The 22,886-nt window shown below is 50.1% G+C and overlaps 2 protein-coding genes across 4 annotated transcripts in view; both read right to left on the bottom strand.

Moving 5' to 3' along the window:
• Window positions 1-2,568, bottom strand: part of LOC141051117 (gastrula zinc finger protein XlCGF66.1-like) — a 111,476-nt gene extending 108,908 nt beyond the window's left edge. Inside the window, exon 1 of the mRNA XM_073548004.1 lies at window positions 2,391-2,568. The gene's annotated coding sequence lies outside the window, so the exon portion shown is untranslated. The remainder of the gene's footprint in view (window positions 1-2,390) is intronic.
• The window catches only part of LOC141051076 (uncharacterized), a 188,466-nt gene that overhangs the window by 19,707 nt on the left and 145,873 nt on the right, over window positions 1-22,886 (bottom strand). The window contains exon 1 of one of the 3 annotated variants that reach the window (XM_073547931.1): window positions 2,649-2,782. The exons of the other annotated variants lie outside the window; for them this stretch is intronic. The gene's annotated coding sequence lies outside the window, so the exon portion shown is untranslated. Of the gene's footprint in view, window positions 1-2,648; window positions 2,783-22,886 lie in introns of those variants that run through there. 3 annotated transcript variants of the gene reach the window in all.

The raw sequence follows: 22,886 nt of genomic DNA, 5'->3' as shown, positions 1-22,886 counted from the left end.
GAAGTAGATAACCATCAAGGTTAATATCTAGGTGACAACGGGTGCTGATGATAAAGCTCCTACTAGTAGAGATTAGTCTTCCTTAACAGAGTTAAGGGGGTTTTACACATAGCGATATCGCTAGCAATATCGCTATAACGTCACCGATTTTGTGACGTTATAGCGATATTGCTATGTATGATACCTCCGACCGCCTCCCCCGCTGATCGCGCAGCTCCATTTCTCGTCGGGCGCTTCCTGCTGGGGCTTCCTGTGGCGCCGACGAGCGACGTGTGGAGGCGGGCGGAGGACGTCAGGAGCGCCGCGTCTGAAAGGTAGCTATCGTCTGCTGTATCGCTGCTATGTCGCTGGTGAGATCTGCCTGTGTGGCAGCTCACTAGCGACCATTTAGCGATGCACCAGCGATCCTGACCGCGTCATATCACTTGTCGGGATCGCTGGTGCATCGCTAAATGTAAAAGGGCCTTTATTCTCAAAAAAGATAAAATAAATAAGATGGCCTCCTGGGACCATATAAATAGAGGCAAAATCCCTAATGGGTTTCTGTGAGACAGAAAGGAGTATATAGAGAATCACGTGACTAGAGAACTAGGTCGTATTAACTCTTGGTGATGCTGTGATATATAGAACCTCAAGCCTCCTTACATCCAAAACATAAGTGAAATCATGTAATGTACAGTGAAAGATGCCAAATATCAGTCCGAGCTCATCATTAAAATCATCTGTAGGATCCCTCTGTAATTTCCCATAGGTGGAGCCATCATTAAGGATCCTATTGCACATGTCCCTATAGATATCATTATGTTACCCCCCTTGTCGGAAGCTTTGAAATATATTGATGTGGGGAAGGATTTCTCCAGTGTTTCAACGGGTAGGACGTACCAAAGCAGGCATTTTGCCAATTGTAAAGCAACGGGAGTCGTGTACCTCTTTAAAAGTTCAAAGGACAGGAACAATGTCGGTAAGACTAAAAGGGAATTGAGGAGACGCATTGGTGATCATATAGGGCAGGGGTGGGGAACCTCAGGGCCATTTACGGCCCCTAATGACCTTTTATCCGGCCCCCGGGCAGATTCTCAGGGACTGCAGTGCTTTGGCAGGGAGTTGTATTTTGATTGCCACCAGCTACTTAATTTCTTCATGCTCTGTTATCACACACACAGTGTTCACTACTGAACACTGAAGGGCATGCAATGAAAGATTAAGTCCTGACACCAGTGCCAGAGTCAGGATGTACTTTGTGGGCGGAGTTTGTACGGCCCCCGAAGGATGGTATAAATATCCAAATGGCCCTTAGCAGAAAAAAAATTCCTCACCTGATATAGGGGATATCCATCATGCTAGAGATACCCCAATTTCTAAACATATTAGGGAAGTACACCAAGGTAGTTTGGACACATTTTCATTTTGTGTAATTGAGGTCATTCTACCCTCAGTGCGTCGGGGTAACTGGAATAAACGGATTTTACAAAAAGAAAAATGGATTTATAGGTTGGACTAAATGAGCAACTACAATTTAAGTTGTTTTCTATAATAATCCTCTTTCTCGTGTTTCTATTTATTTCTATGCAGCTGAGCACTCCGATCCGAGTGCCGGCGGCAGTGCCGGGTAGTCTGAAATCCAGATGATGGATGCCCTTGGCAATTGCCCATAGCGGCCCACCCACCCCTCACCAATACCTGCCCTGGTCAGCATCATACAAGAAAAAGTAGTTCAACTCGTCAGTGAAAACAGCCTGATAACTGTTCATAGGGCAGAGTGGGTGTTAACCCTTTAGGCGCCAAGTACTTTGATTGCTAATATCTCTGCAACCTTGAGGTGAAATAAAAAAAAAAAAAATTAAAAACGTAATTCCGCTCTGCAGCCGCGATTGCATCATGGATCCAGTGCAACAGGAAACATTTGGTGGACGGTTCTCTCCATTTCACCCTACAGTAATCATCAGTGAAACGAACCCCAAACCGCACGATCATCCTGACAGTTTCCCGTTATATTATCTCCAGCTTCAGCCCTAGAAACCGGCTACTGAGGAGTCACAGTCAGGACACAATGGGCCCAGTCACCACGGATCTGGGGCCAAACTCAGAGAAAGGGCCGAAGTCAGAAGATCGTCCCGATAGCCTAAACTATCACAGCCAAGACTCCGGACATGACAGATTCTCCAGATTTCTATGGGGAGAAAAACCCAACATTTCCATTATTCCCTGCAATCTCCACCCCAGAGAGAAAGCGTCATCTGCCCCCAAACCAGAGCGCCCTCCCCTGTATACATGAGCCCAGCCAGCGCTCTATTACTGTCCATATACACATGGCAGGGGGCGCCATCTCCAGGAATGGAGGGGTTACTGCCCCCTGTGCAGCCCAGTAATGGGGAATCTCCAGCACCTACCTCCACCTGCAGGGGGCGCTATCTCCGGGAATGGAGGGGTTACTGCCCCCTGTGCAGCCCAGTAATGGGGAATCTCCAGCACCTACCTCCACCTGCAGGGGGCGCTATCTCCGGGAATGGAGGGGTTACTGCCCCCTGTGCAGCCCAGTAATGGGGAATCTCCAGCACCTACCTCCACCTGCAGGGGGCGCTATCTCTGGGAATGGAGGGGTTACTGCCCCCTGTGCAGCCCAGTAATGGGGAATCTCCGGCACCTACCTCCACCTGCAGAGCCGCACTCCACATATATGGCTGCTCTGTGCGCACAGGACCTGGGATGAGGTCACAGGAGGGGAGGAGCCAGGGGTCACATGATCAGGGGCCTCAGTGTATGCAGGACTCTGCTGTGCTGGTTGTCATGGTGCTGGATGAGGGGAAGTTTCTGTGTGGGGTCAGGAGGGGTTTACAGGGTGGATGTAGCAGAGCCGCGTGTGTACAACGTGTACGGAGCGGAGCGGAGCCATGTGTGTACGAGGTGTACGGAGCGGAGCCGCGTGTGTACGAGGTGTACGGAGCGGAGCCGCGTGTGTACGAGGTGTACGGAGCGGAGCCGCGTGTGTACGAGGTGTACGGAGCGGAGCCGTGTGTGTACGAGGTGTGCGGAGCGGAGCCGTGTGTGTACGAGGTGTGCGGAGCGGAGCCGTGTGTGTACGAGGTGTACGGAGCGGAGCCGTGTGTGTACGAGGTGTGCGGAGCGGAGCCGTGTGTGTGCGAGGTGTATGGAGCGGAGCTGTGTGTGTACAAGGAGTACGGAGCAGAGCCGCATGTGTGCGAGGTGTATGGAGCAGAGCTGTGTGTGTACAAGGTGTACGGAGCAGAGCCGCGTGTGTACGAGGTGTACGGAGCGGAGCCGTGTGTGTACGGAGCAGAGCCGTGTGTGTACGAGGTGTACGGAGCAGAGCCGTGTGTGTACCATGTGTACGGAGCATAGCCGCGTGTGTACGAAGTGTACGGATTGGAGCCGTGTGTGTACGAGGTGTACGGAGCGGAGCCGTGTGTGTATGAGGTGTACGGAGCGGAGCCGCGTGTGTACGAGGTGTACGGAGCGGAGCCGCGTGTGTACGAGGTGTAAGGAGCGGAGCCGCGTGTGTACGAGGTGTACGGAGCGGAGCCGCGTGTGTACAAGGTGTACGGAGCGGAGCCGCGTGTGTGCGAGATGTACGGAGCGGAGCCGCGTGTGGACGAGGTGTACGGAGCGGAGCCGCGTGTGTACGAGGTGTACGGAGCGGAACCGCGTGTGTACGAGGTGTACGGAGCGGAGCCGCGTGTGTACGAGGTGTACGGAGCGGAGCCGCGTGTGTACGAGGTGTACGGAGCGGAGCCGCGTGTGTACGAGGTGTACGGAGCGGAGCCGCGTGTGTACGAGGTGTGCGGAGCGGAGCCGCGTGTGTACGAGGTGTGCGGAGCGGAGCCGTGTGTGTACGAGGTGTGCGGAGCGGAGCCGTGTGTGTACGAGGTGTGCGGAGCGGAGCCGTGTGTGTACGAGGTGTACGGAGCGGAGCCGTGTGTGTGCGAGGTGTATGGAGCGGAGCTGTGTGTGTACAAGGTGTACGGAGCAGAGCCGCATGTGTGCGAGGTGTATGGAGCAGAGCTGTGTGTGTACAAGGTGTACGGAGCAGAGCCGCGTGTGTACGAGGTGTACGGAGCGGAGCCGTGTGTGTACGAGGTGTACGGAGCAGAGCCGTGTGTGTACCATGTGTACGGAGCGGAGCCGCGTGTGTACGAGGTGTACGGAGCGGAACCGCGTGTGTACGAGGTGTACGGAGCGGAGCCGCGTGTGTACGAGGTGTACGGAGCGGAGCCGCGTGTGTACGAGGTGTACGGAGCGGAGCCGCGTGTGTACGAGGTGTACGGAGCGGAGCCGCGTGTGTACGAGGTGTGCGGAGCGGAGCCGCGTGTGTACGAGGTGTGCGGAGCGGAGCCGTGTGTGTACGAGGTGTGCGGAGCGGAGCCGTGTGTGTACGAGGTGTGCGGAGCGGAGCCGTGTGTGTACGAGGTGTACGGAGCGGAGCCGTGTGTGTGCGAGGTGTATGGAGCGGAGCTGTGTGTGTACAAGGTGTACGGAGCAGAGCCGCATGTGTGCGAGGTGTATGGAGCAGAGCTGTGTGTGTACAAGGTGTACGGAGCAGAGCCGCGTGTGTACGAGGTGTACGGAGCGGAGCCGTGTGTGTACGAGGTGTACGGAGCAGAGCCGTGTGTGTACCATGTGTACGGAGCATAGCCGCGTGTGTACGAGGTGTACGGATTGGAGCCGTGTGTGTACGAGGTGTACGGAGCGGAGCCGTGTGTGTATGAGGTGTACGGAGCGGAGCCGCGTGTGTACGAGGTGTACGGAGCGGAGCCGCGTGTGTACGAGGTGTAAGGAGCGGAGCCGCGTGTGTACGAGGTGTACGGAGCGGAGCCGCGTGTGTACGAGGTGTACGGAGCGGAGCCGCGTGTGTGCGAGATGTACGGAGCGGAGCCGCGTGTGGACGAGGTGTACGGAGCGGAGCCGCGTGTATTCGAGGTGTACGGAGCGGAGCCGCGTGTGTACCATGTGTACGGAGCAGAGCCGCGTGTGTACGAGGTGTACGGAGCGGAGCCGCGTGTGTACGAGGTGTACGGAGCGGAGCCGCGTGTGTACCATGTGTACGGAGCAGAGCCGCGTGTGTACGAGGTGTATGGAGCGGAGCCGCGTGTGTGCGAGATGTACGGAGCGGAGCCGCGTGTGGACGAGGTGTACGGAGCGGAGCCGCGTGTGTACGAGGTGTACGGAGCGGAGCCGCGTGTGTACGAGGTGTACGGAGCGGAGCCGCGTGTGTACACGGTGTACGGAACGGAGCCGCGTGTATACGAGGTGTACGGAGCGGAGCCGTGTGTGTACGAGGTGTACGGAGCGGAGCCGTGTGTGTACGAGGTGTACGGAGCGGAGCCGTGTGTGTACGAGGTATACGGCGCAGAGCGTGTGTGTACGAGGTGTACGGAGCGGAGCCGTGTGTGTACGAGGTGTACGGAGCGGAGCCGTGTGTGTACGAGGTGTACGGAGCGGAGCCGTGTGTGTACGAGGTGTGCGGAGCGGAGCCGTGTGTGTACGAGGTGTACGGAGCGAAGCCGTGTGTGTATGAGGTGTACGGAGCAGAGCCGTGTGTGTGCGAGGTGTGCGGAGCAGAGCCGCGTGTATACGAGGTGTACGTAGCGGAGCCACGTGTGTGCAAGGTGTACGGAGCGGAGCCATGTGTATACAAGGTGTACGGAGCGGCGCCGCATGTGTACGAGTTGTACGTAGCCGAGCCATGTGTGTGCGAGGTGTACGGAGCAGAGCCGCGTGTACACGAGGTGTACGATGCGGAGCCGCGTGTGTACGAGGTGTACGGAGCGGCGGCGCATGTGTACGAGTTGTACGTAGGGGAGCCATGTGTGTACGAGGTGTACGGAGCAGAGCCGCGTGTGTACGAAGTGAACGTAGCGGAGCCGCGTGTGTACGAGGTGTACGGATCAGAGCCACGTGTGTACGAGGTATACAGAGCAGAGCTGCGTGTGTACGAGGTGTACGCAGCAGAGCCGCGTGTGTACGAGGTGAACGTAGCGGAGCCGCGTGTGTACGAGGTGAACGTAGCGGAGAAGCATGTGTACGAGGTATACGGAGCAGAGCCGCATATGTACGGGGTGTATGGAGTGGAGCCGCATGTATACGAAGTGTACGGAGCGGAGCAGCGTGTGTACGAGGTATACAGAGCGGAGCCGCGTATGTACGAGGTGTATGGACTGCAGCCGAATGTATACGAGGTGTACGGAGCGGAGCCGTGTGTGTACGAGGTGTACGGAGCGGAGCCATGTGTATACGACGCGTACGGAGCGGAGCCGCGTGTATACAAGGTGTACAGAGCGGAGCCGTGTGTGTACGAGGTGTATGGAGCGGAGCCATGTATATACGAAGTGTATGGAGCAGAGCCGCGTGTGTACGAAGCATGTTTAATTTTACATCTACATAATTTGTGTGTAATGTGTGTGGCGCCCCTGAGGGTTCAGTCGCCACAGAGGTACTGCACCTCCTCTTAAGGTGTGGTACCCCACTATCCAGGTAAGGTGGAGACACCTGACCACACTCCAACACCGGTGCATACTAAAACCCTATGTGCCAAATTAATCTATAACTATGCCTATGGTAGATATTTTAGTCGTATTCATCTATACCTATGCCTATTTTAGATTATTTTCACCGTTTCATTTTCTTAATTTAGTTTTCCTTTCCACTTCACTCTATTTGAAGCAGAGTAACCAATTTATTTACTTATGTATTTATTTGACATAAAGTAGGGTTTTAGTATTTTCCAAAGGTCAGTCTGTGAGAGAAGATCCCCTGAGAGGGATGGAGAGAAGGAAGTGCTGCAGCAGACTCCTGTGACCTGGAGCTGCTGGCACAGGAAAGAGCCATAGAAAGCCTGATTCTTCATAAGGAAGATAGTTTAGTACGGAACGTAAGGAGAAGGAACATATTGGAGGAGTGCTGGAAAGGTGTACTTTACCTTGCCTGGGAGTTGGCTGAGCCCCTGACCTGGAGGACACGGCACTGAAGTGGGCACCTGTATGCGCAACAGACTGTGAGTAAAGCTTTGGAATGACATGCCCGTGTGTCCTCCACTTATTCCTGCGCCTTACACCCGGCTCTGCTACATCTGCTTCTTTGCACCATCTCCCCACTTGCCAACCTCATCTACACTGCCCTGGGAATACAGCTCCACTTGTGGGGAGCTTCAACATCATTGCTGCACCACTCCATCTGTCCCAGAGAAGCAACCCTGCAGCGCTGGTAAAACTGACCAGAAACCACAGGTGGCGTCACGAATCATCTCAACAACTTTATCCCCATCACTCTACCCCTTTTACATTGACCGCCTGAGGCCACGGACCGGGTAACTGCCGCTGTGACATCTCCCATTGTAGTCAACGGGCCCGGCCCCGAGTACCCCACGGTCTCTGGGGGCGAGTCATGTGCATGTAATTATTTCTTCTATTTAGAGCACCATTGCTTCCTTAGTGCTGTACGTGAGGAGGTTACATACAAATATAGATAACTGTGAACTAACAATCACAGACTGGAAAAGAGGGGGGCAACCCTTGCGGTTTACAGTCTGCAGAGTGATGTGGAAGAGGACAGTAGGTCGGGGGGTTGAGTTCTCAGTTATAAATGATGATATATTCAAAGCATGACAGTAACAAAAAAGGACCACCACTAAATACAATGTAATATCCGGCCCAGTCTCCGAAGCTGGCTGGAACAGAATCTGGAATACATAGGGAGGTATGGACATGAATGCAAACACAACACTCACTGGACAGACAAGCGGACAAGTGACCAGAAAAGATGAAAAAAAGAAGTGTCAGAACCAGAGAGACAAGATAGGACGCAAAATACGACAGAAAATTCCATGATGTTTCCAGAAGGTGCACTAACATAAAACAACACTGCATTGCATTGCATGTCTTTACGTACACTGTGTGCAGAATTATTAGACCATTTGTGTTTTTGATGATTAATTTTATTATTGATTATCTGCCGTACAATCGATCAATCGATATTGTTTTTCGTCACATATGTTACTTCATGTTAGTTATTTCTTCGATATGACTTGCGTTTATTTATGAAAAAAACGGAAATATGGCAAAAATTTCTAATATTTAGCAATTTTCAAAATTTTTATTTTTATGACGTTAAATCACACAGATATGTCACACAAAATAGTTACTAAATAACATTTCCCACAGGTCTACTTTACATCAGCACAATTTTGAAAAGAAAATTTTTTTTGTCACGAAGTTATAAGGGTTAAAATTTGACCAGCGATTTCTCATTTTTTCAACAAAATTTACAAAACCATTTTTTTAGGGACCACCTCATATTTGAAGTCACTATGAGGGGTCAATATGACAAAAAATACTCAAAAGTGGCACCATTCTAAAAACTGCACCCCTCAAGGTACTCAAAACCACATTCAAAAAGTTTATTAACATTTTTTTTTACTTCGGACACAATTTTTTTTGTTTTGTCAAGGGTATCAGGAGAAAATGAACCCCAATATTTGTTGTGCAAATTCTCCTGAGTACAATGATACCCCATGTGTGGCAGAAAGCCATTCTTTAGGCGCATGGCAGAGCTTGGAAGGGAAGGAGCGCCATTTGACTTCTTCAATGTAAAATTGGCTGGAATTGAGATCGGACGCCATGTCGCATTTGGAGAGCCCTTGATGTGCCTTAATAGTGGAAACCCCCCAGAAATGACCCCATTTTGGAAACTAGACCCCCCGAGGAACTTATCTAGATGTGTGGTGAGAACGTTGAACCTCCAAGTGCTTCACAGAAGTTTATAATGTAGAGCCGTGAAAACAACAAATCATATTTTTTCCACAAAAATGATCTTTTTGCCCCCACATTTTTATTTTCACAAGGGTAACAGGAGAAATAGGACCCCAAAAGTTGTTGTGCAATTTGTCCTGAGTACGCTGATACCCCATATGTGGGGGTAAACCACTGTGATCGCCTTACTGTGATCTTTGGGAGGCAGAATGAACAAATCCACAAAAGGTGAAGAATTGTTTTTATTTTTTACGCCGTTCCTCGTGCAGTATTAGTGATTAGGCAACTTTATTCTTCGGGTCGGTGCGATTACAGAGATACCAGATTTATATCTTATTTATGTTTAGCTAGTATGGTGATACCTCATATGTGGGGGTAAACCACTGCAGAGCTCGGAAGGGAAGGAGCGCTGTTTGACTTTTTAATGCAAAATTGGCTGGAATTGAGTTCAGACGCCATGTCGCATTTGGAGAGCCCCTGATGTGCCTAAACAGTGGAAACCCCCCAATTCTAACTCCAACCATAACCCTGACCACAAACCTAACCCTAACACACCCCTAACCCCAACCCAAACCCTAAGGCCAGCGTCACACTAGCGAGAAATACGGATGAGTGCTATGCGATAAAAATCGCATAGCACTCGTCCCAATGTTAATCTATGGGGCAGCTCCGATCATCTGATTTTTTCTTACCCGTTTTCTACGTGCAGAGGAAATCGCAGCATGCTGCGATTCTCGGCCGAGACTCGCCAATGCAAGTCTATGGGTGCGAGAAAAAAACGGATTACACACGGACCACAAGTGTGACTTGCGAGAAATAGACTTCTCCAGATGACAGGAAATTGCATCAGGCATTGTCAGGAAGCTTTGGCATGCAAATTTCACTGGCAACCAGTACAAGAAACCAGGAAGAACGCCTCCACAGATTCCTCCATCATGTTCACGCTTATCACTGTAGAGATGCTCATAGTTCTGGTCAAAGAGAGGCCAGAACTATGGGATCAGAGGGACGCCCACTATGCGGACCGGGCACGCAAGGAGGCAGCATGGAGACGAATCTGTACCCAGATGTTCCCGGATTATGAGGAAAGATCTTGTGAGGCCCAAGAGCAAATTAGAAAGTACAATAAAGCTAAAATGTGTAAAGTAAAATTATCAAATGTGTCAGGAAAAATAACATTATAACTCTTCCTATGATATATTGTAGTCCAAATATGTGGCCTCCTTTACAGTTAACATTTGCAAAGTATTGCTCCACATTGTAATGTCTGAATATTTAGGCAATATAAAGGTCTAAGGGGTAAGATTTCTCCTTATGGAGAGTGACATACCAGCTCGGGCTTGTCAAGGTAAGGAGGCTTATTCGCCATGCAATGCTCCTCTGAGAAATTTAATATGCAAATTGCCTCTTCAGAGAGAAAGAGGACTTGAACTCTATAGCCCCACCTGTGACTTGTAGGATCGCTACTACCAACAGGTGACGCTATAGAGTTCAAGTCCTCTTGCTCTCTGAAGAGGCAATTTGCATAGGCAATATAAACACATCAATATAAACACATTGTTTGACTAAACACTTGTGTTTTGTGTTACATTGCAGTGACTGATGTGACAAGACTTTGGCGCAGCTGTAAGGACCAATATAAAAAAAAGCGCATTTTTCATCGGCTCCCACCCGTTACTGCACAGCGCTTCTGCATCAGATTGTCTCCTATGACCTATTCATGATTCTCCCGTGATTTCTCTCTTCTAATGGGCTTCAATCTTAAACCGTCTGATGAAGGTCAATGAATAGACCGAAACGTCATGTTTTTTGGGATTATGCCCTCTGAAATAAAATAAAATATTCATTATTAGCATTGATCTTTTTGAGTGCCAGATTAATTTTTTACATTGATTAAGGATTGGTTACCCTTATCCAGGCACCACCATAATTTGAGGAGTGACGTGTCATTATATTTTGTAGGGACCAATATAGGCGGGAGAGACAGCTGCGGGCCAGGAGTGGAGATGCCGCACCCACAAAGCGTAAATATATCTACTTTGACAGGCTCAATTTCCTAGCTCCTGTTATGGATCTGAGACCGTAAGTGCATGCCTTTAAACAGCATTCTAGTCATGCGGTTCAGATCAAATAGTAATTTTTTTTAATTTGATAAAGAACGGAGTCAAACCTTACGGAGAGGGAGTCAGGTTCCAACTCTGAGGTTCAGATAGATCTAGTGGGTGATGGTGCTGAAGGGGCTAGCCCTTCTTCAGCACCTTCAAGCTGCACCCAACCACCACCGGCATCTGCAACCCAGGATGCAAATCCAGAGTACCAGGGCAACAGTAGTAGCCCCACCTTGCCTCTGGATACTTCTCACCAGGCTCCGGTCATCTCACGACGTGGCCGGCATAGGAGAGAAGGAGCAGCTACTGGAACCAGGAGGCAGGTAGACAGTGGTGTCTTAGACTACTTGGCGAGAGCTGCTCATGATGATGGGGAGGAGGCTTACGCCCACAGTCTAGAACGGGACCTGAGGCCAATTCCCCGTGAGTTCAGGCTGCGTGCCAGAGGGGCAATCCAGATAATGATTGACGCTTGCACACCACCCAAGAGTCCCAACCCATTATTTGCATTTTTTGAAAGGTGGCAGCTTTCAAGTCATAACCAAATACAAATGCTGGGAAGACAAGAAGTGCAGGGTCAATCAGGCTCTGAACCTCCTCCTCCATGGATGCCTACACCTCCGCCGCAGCCCGCCCCAACCCAAGATTGGCCTCAACAGGTCCAATATATGGCCCAGAGCACACCTGCCCAATATGGCCACTTTACCAGACAGGATACAAATCCAGCTCACCAGACATAGCATTCCAACATTGGAGCACGAGACCGCTTTGTCAAAGCGCACAATCCAAGGCAATGAGAAAAAACTTTGTTCAGCTCCACGATGTAGTGAAAAATATTCTTTATTCACTCAATAGAAATGAGGTTTAAAAGCCGGCATGAGTTACAAGGCATGCGATCGATCTACGCGTTTTCAATATCATGATTAAGAGTGCTTAGCCACTCGAAACGCGTAGATCGATCGCATGCCTTGTAACTCATGCTGGCTTTTAAACCTCATTTCTATTGAGTGAATAAAGAATATTTTTCACTATATTGTGGAGCTGGACAAAGTTTTTTCTCACTTTACCAGACCCAATGTTGGAGGCTGGTCCCAACATGGGTATGGTCGACATGGCCATATTGGGGGTTATGCTCAAATTGGGCAGCCCTACAGTCAGGAATACCCACAACAATATACAGCTTACCCCTACTCTAACCCACAACAGGATCCTGCCATGATGCAACAGCCACAAGCAACTTCTGCCAGCACACTGGGTGACAGTGAGGTTGCCCAACAGCCAAGCAGGAATCCAACCTTCCCCACCCCCGACCTACCATCACTTGTAGGTTTGAATTTTTGTCACTAAATTTGTGACTGGCTTATATTTTTTGGTCTATTATTTAACTTTTATGTTGCATATAATTTCTGGCAAATTTGATGTGCACATTATGCCATATGGAAAAAATATGGTCATTTATTTTTTAAACAAAAAAAAAATGCAATAATTACTGTAAACCAGTTAATTCTATATGAGTGGTTGCTTATGTTAGAACATGGTAGGTAATGTGTAGCTTTCGCAAAATCAAACATGATAGCAGTAAGAAAACACACACACAAAAAATCTCAATAATGCTTTTAAGAAACAAAAACAAATACACTACATAGATAAGGCATTCTCTTGCCAGGGAGTAGATCCCACTGGTGTAACAAAATGCGTGGTGAACACATCACGCACTTTTATTCCAGAGGGCTGATGACGGGGAGGAATTACATGTGGAATAGGGAGCACAACATTTGATAACACAACTTCATCAGCATCAGATGAGGAGCAGTCATGTATTCTGGTGAAATTGTGAAGGATCAACACACGCTTTTATCACCACATTAACAATGCCTTCACTCAGCTGAATGGCTGACTGCAGGACTCGCCATTTTGCACAAAGAATGCTAAAGGCACACTCCACCAGTCATCGTGCACGGGATAGGCGTAAGTTAATTATTCTGCGCCTGTGGTTCAGGGCGATACAGGGATAGGGTCTTATGACAATACGAGTTAATTGGAATGCCTCATCTCCAACATTGGTTCAGGGCTCTACGGGGATAGGGTCTCATGACGTTACAAGTTAATTGGAATGCCTCATCTCCAACCATCACATATGGCACTGCATCCATTGTAGACCCTGGAAGATGACATGGGGGTGATAGGTCCAACTGATTAATGCGCAGCCACCAACCCATAATGGAAGAATTGAAGACTCTGGAGTCTCCAGTTCTTCCATAGGTCCCAAATTCCCAATATCTACAATTATAAACCTGTAGTCACTGTCGACCAGGGCCAACAGCACTACAGAAAATCTTGCCATACAGATGTCACACTGATGCTTAGATGTGAGAAAATCGCATCCTCGCTGTTAGGGTTGCGGATCGCACTAAATATAAAATATAGGATAGTGCGATTGCAACCCGGGGTCCACCGTGCAGAGATGGTAACCTGCTGCTCGGTAATGGCGGAGCACTAAGTGAACACCGGCGGGTTAACCACTGACCCGGTGTGTACAGGAGCAAACTCTTACCTCACAGAGCCGCTGGAACAAATGCCAGAGCCTGTTAACTCCACAGGACTCGGCAGGGGGAGCGCTACTAAACAGTCTCAGGATCCTGCCCCAGAGACAAGGGATAGGGTCCCTCTAGACCACTTACTCTCGGCGTCGCGGCTGCGGTGCAGGCAGAAAAGTAATAAATGTACAGGTAGCGCACAAGTGTGCACGGCGCCACTCAGGCATGTGCCACTAATGCCCAGAGTTGGGCTAAAAAGTGTACAATGTGCACACGGCGCTGCACTGGCAGGTGCAATGACTTGGCGTGGTACGATAGTGTCCTGCAGTGGGCGACACCATCGGACGCTAGTGTGTACAGAGTACTAGGAGCACAGTGGCGCGAGCATAGCCACCTGTTGGCGCTGACTCCAACTCTGAATCCCTAACACAAGCATAACCAGAGGGAGGGAGTCATAAGAAGTCAGTCACCAGATACATGTGTAATAATGTGCAGGAGGAGTATATGTCACCATGGAACAGGCAGACCAACAGTAAAAGGGGAGGTTTATTTACATGGAGTAAAACAAGTAAGCATATAATATAACAGAGAAAATACTGTAACAGATAATATCAGAGATTGAAGAAATATCAGAAGTGCACAACACTAGGCAATTATTCTCTTATGGGGTGGCAACTTATCAGTTCCTGGAGAACTTGATTGCAGAAATCACTCTTCTCCCACGTAGGCACCCAGGCACAAGGGATGCTTGATGTCGTCCGTCTTTGGGATCCTAGGTATAGTCCAACTGGCGTATGGGGGGTTAACGTGGAGGCTCAAGGGGTATGATGATGGCGGTATCCCCCTGTATGCAACATCCTTCACTCTGCCGCGGCAGCGGCGTTCCCTCGCCAGGGTCCGGGGATCTGCCTGTGCCAGTCTCTCTTGGCAGGTCAGTGTCACATTACAGTCTGTTCCTTGGTCACAGGGAAGCGTCTCAGCCACTGAATACAGCCTGTCTGCAAGGAAGAGTCTTGCCACTATCATAGTCTCTCTGAGAAGATTCACAGGGAAGTCTCTTGTCACAGCATACAGCCCTTGCTCTGCACACACAGACTTCACAGGGGGATCAGGACACAACCTGTCACTGCAGACTACAACTGTTAGTAGTCACAGAATACCATCTCTGCATCTCTGCAGGTCTCAGTCTGTCCACGGGGTCAGGACACAGCTCCACTGTCTCCACAGTACGCAGGTTCACGTACTAACGTTCTGCTGTCCCTTTGCAACGATACCCCGGACTGTGTGGGATGAAACTGAATGGGAGGAGACACAGATTAAATATTAGAAAAAACTTTTTGACAGAGTGATCAATGAGTGGAACAAGCTGCCACGAGAAGTGGTGAGTTCTCCTTCAATGGAAGTCTTCAAGCAGAGGCTGGACAGACATCTGACTGGGATGATTTAGCGAATCCTGCTTTGAGCAGGGGGTTGGACCAGATGGCCCAGGAGGTCCCTTCCAACTCTACGATTCTATGATTCTATGACTAGTAGCTCTGTCTCTTCTGCAGTCTCTATCAGCGTCCTTTCCCTTCAGCTCCCCAGGCTGCACTGAGAGAAAAGCCCAGGAAGATTCTCGCTCTCTGCTCTCCTCTCCTGGCCCCCTGTGCTCAGCCCCTCCTCTGTCTCCCGGGGAACCTGCTGCCCTGTTTAACTGTTTGTGGCATGGAGCAGAGAGGGCAGCCTTCTCATGGCTCTTCTTGCACTTCACCCCCTTACACATGCATCCATCATCATACACACAAACTGCAATTAGAGTTTATACTAGCACATGGCCGAGCGGCCATGCAAGCCTTTTATAGCAGCGTCCTTCCGGGACCTTCCTGATGGTCCAATCCGAGCTGCTTGAGGACCTGAGCATGTGACCTCCGACCTCCAATGAGAGGTCGTCCCACAGGCATGCTCAGTAGGCTGCAAAAAGGACAGCCTCCAGAGCTGCTCGCTGCTGAATAGTGCGGATTGCTAAAGCTGAACCAGAGGTGGCAGCAGCAACCAACCTGACAGCACTAGCTTGAGCAAGACATCAGGATCAATTCCTTTGCTGAGCAGCCTCCTCTGCGGCCGGAACAGAATGGGAGACCACAGAAAGTAAGGCTCGGGATTCCTCCTGTGCAGAGGCAGGAACCCGACGCTTAAGATTCGCATTCCAATCGGATGACATACGGATCATTGTTCATGAAACGTTTGTGCGATTCTCGTCTGTGAAAAACGGACTGATTTTTTATACGTTGTGTGTGACTCCAGCCTAACCCTGATTCCAAACCTAACCTAAGTCCCAACACGAACGGGAAAATGGAAATAAATACATTTTTTTTATTTTATTATTTTTCTCTAAGGAGGTGATAAAAGGGGGTTTGATTTACTATTAATAGCGGGTTTTTATAGCGTATTTTTATGCTTGGCAGCTGTCACACACTAAAAGACACTTTTTTGTAAGAAGTTTTTGCATCGCCGTATTTTGAGAGCTATAATTTTTCCATATTTCGGCTGACCGAGTGATGTGACGGCTTATTTTTTGTGGGACGAGCTGACGTTTTTATTGGCACCATTTTCGTGCACATGACTTTTTTGATCGCTTTCTATTCTGATTTTTGTGGAGGCAGAATCAACAAAAACCAGCAATTCAGGAATTGTTTTTTCTTTTTCTCTGTACTGCGTGTGGTAAAATTGGTAAGGCAGCTTTATTCTTCGGTTCACTACGATTACAGCGATACCTCATTTATATAGTTTTTTTTATGTTTTGGCACTTTTGCACAAAAACTAATATTGAAAAAAATAATTATTTTTGCATTGCTTTATTCTGAGAGCTATAACTTTTTTATTTTTCCTCTGATGGAGCTGTATGCCGGATTGGTTTTTGCAGGACAAGATGGCGCTCTCAGTGATAATATTTTTATTACCGTTCCTTTTTTGATCGCGTTTTATTCCACTTTTTCCAAGCGATATGATGATATGATTTATATGCAAAACTCCTACTGTTACGGAATGTGCTTAGGATGGCAAAATAAAGAGAGCAACCCGGAGTGGACCCTCTGGGTCACGGCTCCAGAGCGCCTGCGGGCGAGCTGGACCAGGTGGAGCCACCCCCTATACAGGGAGTGTTAGGGGCAGGCCCACAAGGGATGAAACCGTGACAGCCGGAGCCAAAGGGACGACTGGGTGAGCACCAGGGGAACTAGGGTGGAGAGTCAGCGGAGCAGCGGTACGGGAGACAGCGGAAGGAGCCAGAAAAACGCAGAGACTTGGAGGGTTCGGAGCTGGTAGTGGCTGGAGGCTGCAAGAGAGAGAAAAGGGGTAAGAGTACACGGACAGGAGGGTCACAGCAGAGCACGCACACAGAAAGGACGGCAGGGACAACGAGAAGTGAAGGCACCAGAGGCGAGGGAGAACCAGGACCGCCGGGATGGTGAACCCAGAGAGAGACAGCAGAAAACCTAACTCAGCAAAGCAAAGGGAATATGCAGGGCCTGAGAGCGTACTGAGCGCTGGCCAAAAGGACAGCGACCCGGGAACGATACACAGGCGTCTTACCTGGGGAGACGCCGGCCAGAAATAGACGATGGGTGCCGCCATGTTGGGGGCGGAGCCACCGCGTCACATGGTGTAGTCAGAGCGCCGGCCACAGGAGCGTGGGAGCGACGTCGGGGAGGCCGGAGGGCAGGAGCGGGGACGCGCCGGGGAGTGGGTGCGCTCCGGGAGGTGCGCACAGGACCTTGCAGGTGAGTATCGTGGCGGGCATGACAGTACCCCCCTCTACTCCCTCCTCTCCTAAGGTTGTCGAGAAATCGTTTCATGATCCGAGGCGCATTAATGTTCTCTCAAAGTTCCCAGGACCTCTCCTCAGGGCCGAAACCCTTCCGATCGACCAAAAACAAAGTTCGACCTCTAACAGTTCTTGTGGCGAGTATATCCTTAACCTCAAAGGTATTATCAGAACTGCTGGGTTGTAAATTTTGAGAAGCAGTTGAGTGGTAGTGATTAAATACCGCAGGCTTGAGGAGGGATACATGAAAAACATTAGGAATTCTTAGCGAGGCAGGCAATTTTAATTTGTAGGCCACGTCATAGACGCACTTTAGAATTTCAAAAGGACCGATGGAACGTGGGCCCAACTTATAGGAAGGGACCTTTAGTCTGATGTACCGTGAGGATAGCCAGACCCTCTCCCCGGGGGAGTACGGAGGAGCATCCAAACGTCTCTTATCGGCGTAATCCTTCATTTTGCGACTGGCTCTCTCATGGGCCTCCCTGGTGTCCCACCAAATCTGGGAGAAATCTATCGACACAGCATCCGCCGCCGGTACACCCGAGGTGGGGGAAACGGGAAGGGGGATGCCGGGATGTTGTCCAAAAACCACAAAAAAGGGAGACTTGGTAGAGGCTTCACTGGGATGATTATTGTACGCGAATTCAGACCACGGAAGAAGAGAAACCCAGTCATCTTGGTGCACGTTGGAAAAATCCTGGAGGTAGGAAGTCAGGACTTGATTGACCCGTTCCACTTGTCCGTTTGACTGGGGATGATAGGCTGACGAAAAATCCAGGAGTTATCTTCATCAATCCACAGAGAGCTCGCCAGAATCGAGAGGTGAATTGGACTCCTCTATCCGAGACAACGTGCTGAGGAAAGCCATGGAGACGGAAGACGTGGAGCAAGAAAATCTTCGCCAACTCGGGGGCAGAAGGCAGACCAGACAATGGAACAAAGTGAGCCATCTTAGAAAACCGATCCACGACCACTAAGATAACCATACATCTCGAGGAGAGTGGCAGATCGGTGATGAAGTCCATAGCTATGTGGGTCCATGGAGTCGTGGGTATGGGTAATGGGTGTAGGAGCCCATAAGGCCGGGATCGAGGGACCTTATTCCTGGCACACGAAGGACAGGAAGCGATGAAGTCCAAGACGTCTTGGCGAAGTGATGGCCACAAATAGTGACGGGAGACGAGATAGAGAGTCTTCCTCACTCCAGCGTGTCCTGAAAATTTAGATGAGTGCCCCCCAGCGTAAGACCCTAGCCTTGTCCCCACCTTGAACGAAGGTCTTACCGGGTGGTGGAGAAAGTACGCTTAGGAGAGCCACAGTGATAATCTTAGCTGGATTGATGATGTGCGCTGGACCATCCTCACTGTCCACAGGCGAAAAGGAACGAGACAGGGCGTCCGCCTTGACGTTCTTATTCCCTGGCCGGAAGTGGAGCTGAAAATCAAAGTGCCTGAAGAACAAAGACCATCTAGCTTGACGTGGGTTGAGTCTTTGGGCGGTCTGAACATAAGCCAAATTCTTATGATCCGTGAATATGGTAAACGGATGGACAGCTCCTTCAAGAAGATGGCGCCACTCTTCGAGGGCGAGTTTAATGGCCAGTAGTTCTCTGTCTCTGATAGAGTAATTACGTTCTGGGGCGGAGAAGACCTTGGAGAAGAACCCACATGTGACCACGCGTCCAGAGGAGGTTTTTTGTAGAAGGACAGCTCCTGCTCCCACAGACGAGGCATCAACCTCCAGGAGGAATGGCCTATTGGCATCTGGACGGTGGAGTACCAGAGACTTAGCGAATTCCTGCTTTAAATCTTTAAAAGCGGCTTCAGCATCCAGCGACCAAGTGTGGGGATTAACCCCTTTGCGAGTGAGAGCCGAGATAGGCTTGACTAAGGAAGAAAAATGCGGGATGAATTGCCTGTAAAAATTGGCGAAGCCCAAAAAACGCTGGATTGCCTTCACTCCTTGGGGACGCGGCCACTTGAGAATGGCAGAGACCTTTTCAGAATCCATCTCCAAGCCAGTACTCGAAACGATGTAGCCAAGGAACGGTAGAGAGGACTGCTCAAAGAGGCATTTCTCCAACTTAGCAAATAGGTAATTCTCCCTGAGATGATGTAGAACTTGATGGACATCTCGGCGGTGGGTAGACAAGTCGGGAGAGAAAATCAAGATGTCATCCAGATAGACCACTACACAGACATAGAGGAGATCTCGAAAGATGTCATTGACGAGTTCTTGGAATACTGCAGGAGCGTTGCAAAGTCCAAATGGCATTACTAAGTACTCGTAATGCCCGTCCCGTGTGTTGAATGTGGTCTTCCATTCATCCCCGGACCGTATACGAACTAGATTGTAGGCTCCTCGCAGGTCCAGCTTGGTGAAGACTCGTGCTCCTCTCAAGCGATCGAAGAGTTCAGGAATTAATGGAAGCGGGTACTTGTTTTTCACCGTGATGCGGTTAAGGCCCCGATAATCAATACACGGACGAAGAGTCCCGTCCTTCTTCACAAAAAAGAAACTGCTCCAGCAGGCGAGGATGATTTTCGAATGAAGCCTTTGGCTAGGTTCTCTTGGATGTACTCCGACATAGCCTGCGTCTCGGCTAAAGAGAGAGGAAAAATTCTGCCGCGGGGAGGAGTGGCACCAGGAATGAGCTCGATAGGGCAGTCATAAGGTCGGTGAGGTGGAAGAACCTCAGCTTCTCTCTTGTCGAAGACATCCGCGTAGGCCCTATATGCGGGCGGCAAACTAGAGGGACCAGGGAGGAGACGGGGAACACCCACGGGATGCACCGGCTGCAGACACAGAGACCGACAAGAGTCCTCCCAGCACAAAACATTGCCGTTACGCCAATCTAAAGTGGGCTCATGAAGTCGCAACCAGGGAAGACCAAGGAGAATAGGATGAGAGATACCGGCTAAAACAAAAAACGAGATTTTTCTCCTTGTGCAAAGCACCAATCTGAAGCTCGATCTCGTGCGTAACTAGCTTAACGGTCTCTTGCAAGGGATTACCGTCTACAGATGCAAGGACTTGAGGACTCTCAAGGGCCTTCACAGGGACCGAAAATTTGGAAACTACATCGAGTCTAATAAAATTCCCAGCGGCGCCCGAATCCACGTAGGCTGCCAAGGAGACCCGCTTGCCACCCACATGCAATAGGACAGATAGAGAAAGGGGTTGAGAGGAATCATGCACACCTAGGGAGGCCTCTCTTACCTGACCTAGGCGGAGAAGTTTTCCGGACGATCCGGACAGGTACAGAGCAAATGAGACCCGCTACCGCAATAGAAACATAGGCCGTGAGAACTTCTCTCCTTGCGTTGCTGTTCGGAGAGCTTCAAGCGATCTACTTGCATAGGCTCGGGTCCTGATGCAGAGGGAAAAGCCCTAGACCGAGGACAGGGTGGTCTGCGAGGAGATGGCAGCGGGCGCGCGTGTCTTCTCTCACGAGTTCGTTCCTGGAACCACAGATCGATTCGGGTTGCCAAAGAGATTAGATCCTCAAGAGCCGTGGGAGTGTCGCAGCCTGCCAACTCGTCCTTTATACGACCCGAAAGCCCCCTCCAAAACGCTCCCACCAATGCCTCATTGTTCCAGCCCAAATCGGACGACAGAGTCCAGAATTGAATGGCATATTGCCCCACGGTTAGGGATCCCTGGCATAAGCTGAACAGAGACTAAGTAGTGGAGGCGAGACGACCTGGCTCGTCGAATACGCGACGAAAAGTGTCCAAAAAATTTGACAGGTGGGCAATCAGGGGGTAATCACGCTCCCAGAGGGGGTTTACCCATGCCAAAGCGTCCCCCTCGAGGTGGGAGATTATGAAGGCCACTTTAGACCGATCCGTGGGTTATGCCCGAGGCTACAACTCGAAGTGGAGGCGACATTGGTTCAGGAAACCTCGGCATAGTTTAGCGTCACCGTTATAGCGGGGTGGTTTGGCCATCCGCGGTAGGGGATGAGGACCAGTAACTGGAGGAGCAGCCGTGGCTGCCTGAAGCGAGAGTAAGCGGCCATCAACCGAAGCCATGTAGCTGAGGATGTGACTTTGTGCGTCCCGCTGCTGCGCTAACTCTTGCTGTAAGCCGGCCAGCTGGGCCGCATTACCAGGATCAGAGGTTTGGAGGGCAGAGGGGCGCGCGTCCATCGATTTCATAAAGGACATTATGCGCGTTTGATTCTCTCGTAAAAAAATTAACTCCTTCTGAGTAGCCGTGAATCCAGCGGGGTCCATGGCCTGTGTATCTGTTATGGAATGTGCTTAGGATGGCAAAATAAAGAGAGCAACCCGGAGTGGACCCTCTGGGTCACGGCTCCAGAGCCTCTGCGGGCAAGCTGGACCAGGTGGAGCCACCCCCTATACAGGGAGTGTTAGGGGCAGGCCCACAAGGGATGAAACCGTGACAGCCGGAGCCAAAGGGACGACTGGGTGAGCACCAGGGGAACTAGGGTGGAGAGTCAGCGGAGCAGCGGTACGGGAGACAGCGGAAGGAGCCAGAGAAACGCAGAGACTTGGAGGGTTCGGAGCTGGTAGTGGCTGGAGGCTGCAAGAGAGAGAAAAGGGGTAAGAGAGTACACAGACAGGAGGGTCACAGGAGAGCAAGCACACAGAAAGGACGGCAGGGACAACGAGAAGTGAAGGCACCAGAGGCGAGGGAGAACCAGGACCGCTGGGATGGCGAACCCAGAGAGAGACAGCAGAAAACCTAACTCAGCAAAGCAAAGGGAATATGCAGGGCCTGAGAGCGTACTGAGCACTGGCCAAAAGGACAGCAACCCGGAAACGATACACAGGCGTCTTACCTGGGGAGACGCCGGCCAGAAATAGACGATGGGTGCCGCCATGTTGGGGGCGGAGCCACCGCGTCACATGGTGTAGTCAGAGCACCGGCCACAGGAGCGTGGGAGCGACGTCGGGGAGGCCGGAGGTCAGGAGCGGGGACGCGCCGGGGAGCGGGTGCGCGCCGGGAGGTGCGCACAGGACCTTGCAGGTGAGTATCGGTGGCGGGCGTGACACCTACCATCTCTACCTCAACTCCTTTTACACTAGGGCAATATTTTAACTTTTAAAGAATTAAAAATAAAGATGCAAAATACAGGGATGTAATTTTTTTTGTATTTATTTATACAAGACCAAGAAAGAAGACATAACAGGGCTAAATCATATAAGCAACATCCAACTCCCAGCAAGATTCAAAAATGTCTAAATCCGTAGTTGTATATGCAGTATATCCGTCAAAACTAATTGTACACAAGGAAAAGTTGTGATAACCAGCCATACTAGCTTCATTCCAGGTCAGAGTTATATATTGGATTATAAAAGGTCATTCAAAGAAGTAAGGCACCTTAAAGGGAATATGTCAGTAGGATCAACTCCCCTACGCCATGTATATGAGCTTGTAGGTCATAGAAAATTGAATAAAATACCTTGATATCTGTGATCCAATGTCTTATTCCAGAGAAATACACATTTTTCTGAATATGTAAATACGCCGTTAAGATCTAAGGACCAGACATGAATCTCCCAGAGAATCTTCCCCTAGAGATTTTATATGAAATGGGGCATTTTTATTGTGAGACATGTAGATCAAAAGCGCAGACTGTCAAGTCATTAAATATGTCTCACACTGGTGACGTCCCCTGTCATTTAATTTAAGCTCTAGAGGCTGA

Source organism: Dendrobates tinctorius, unplaced genomic scaffold, assembly GCF_039654945.1.
Source record: "Dendrobates tinctorius isolate UK_male_01 unplaced genomic scaffold, ASM3965494v1 ptg000155l, whole genome shotgun sequence".
NCBI classification, from domain to species: Eukaryota; Metazoa; Chordata; class Amphibia; order Anura; family Dendrobatidae; genus Dendrobates; species Dendrobates tinctorius.
Note: the sequence above shows the minus strand (reverse complement) of the source record. Positions and strands in the feature narration are given on the sequence as shown.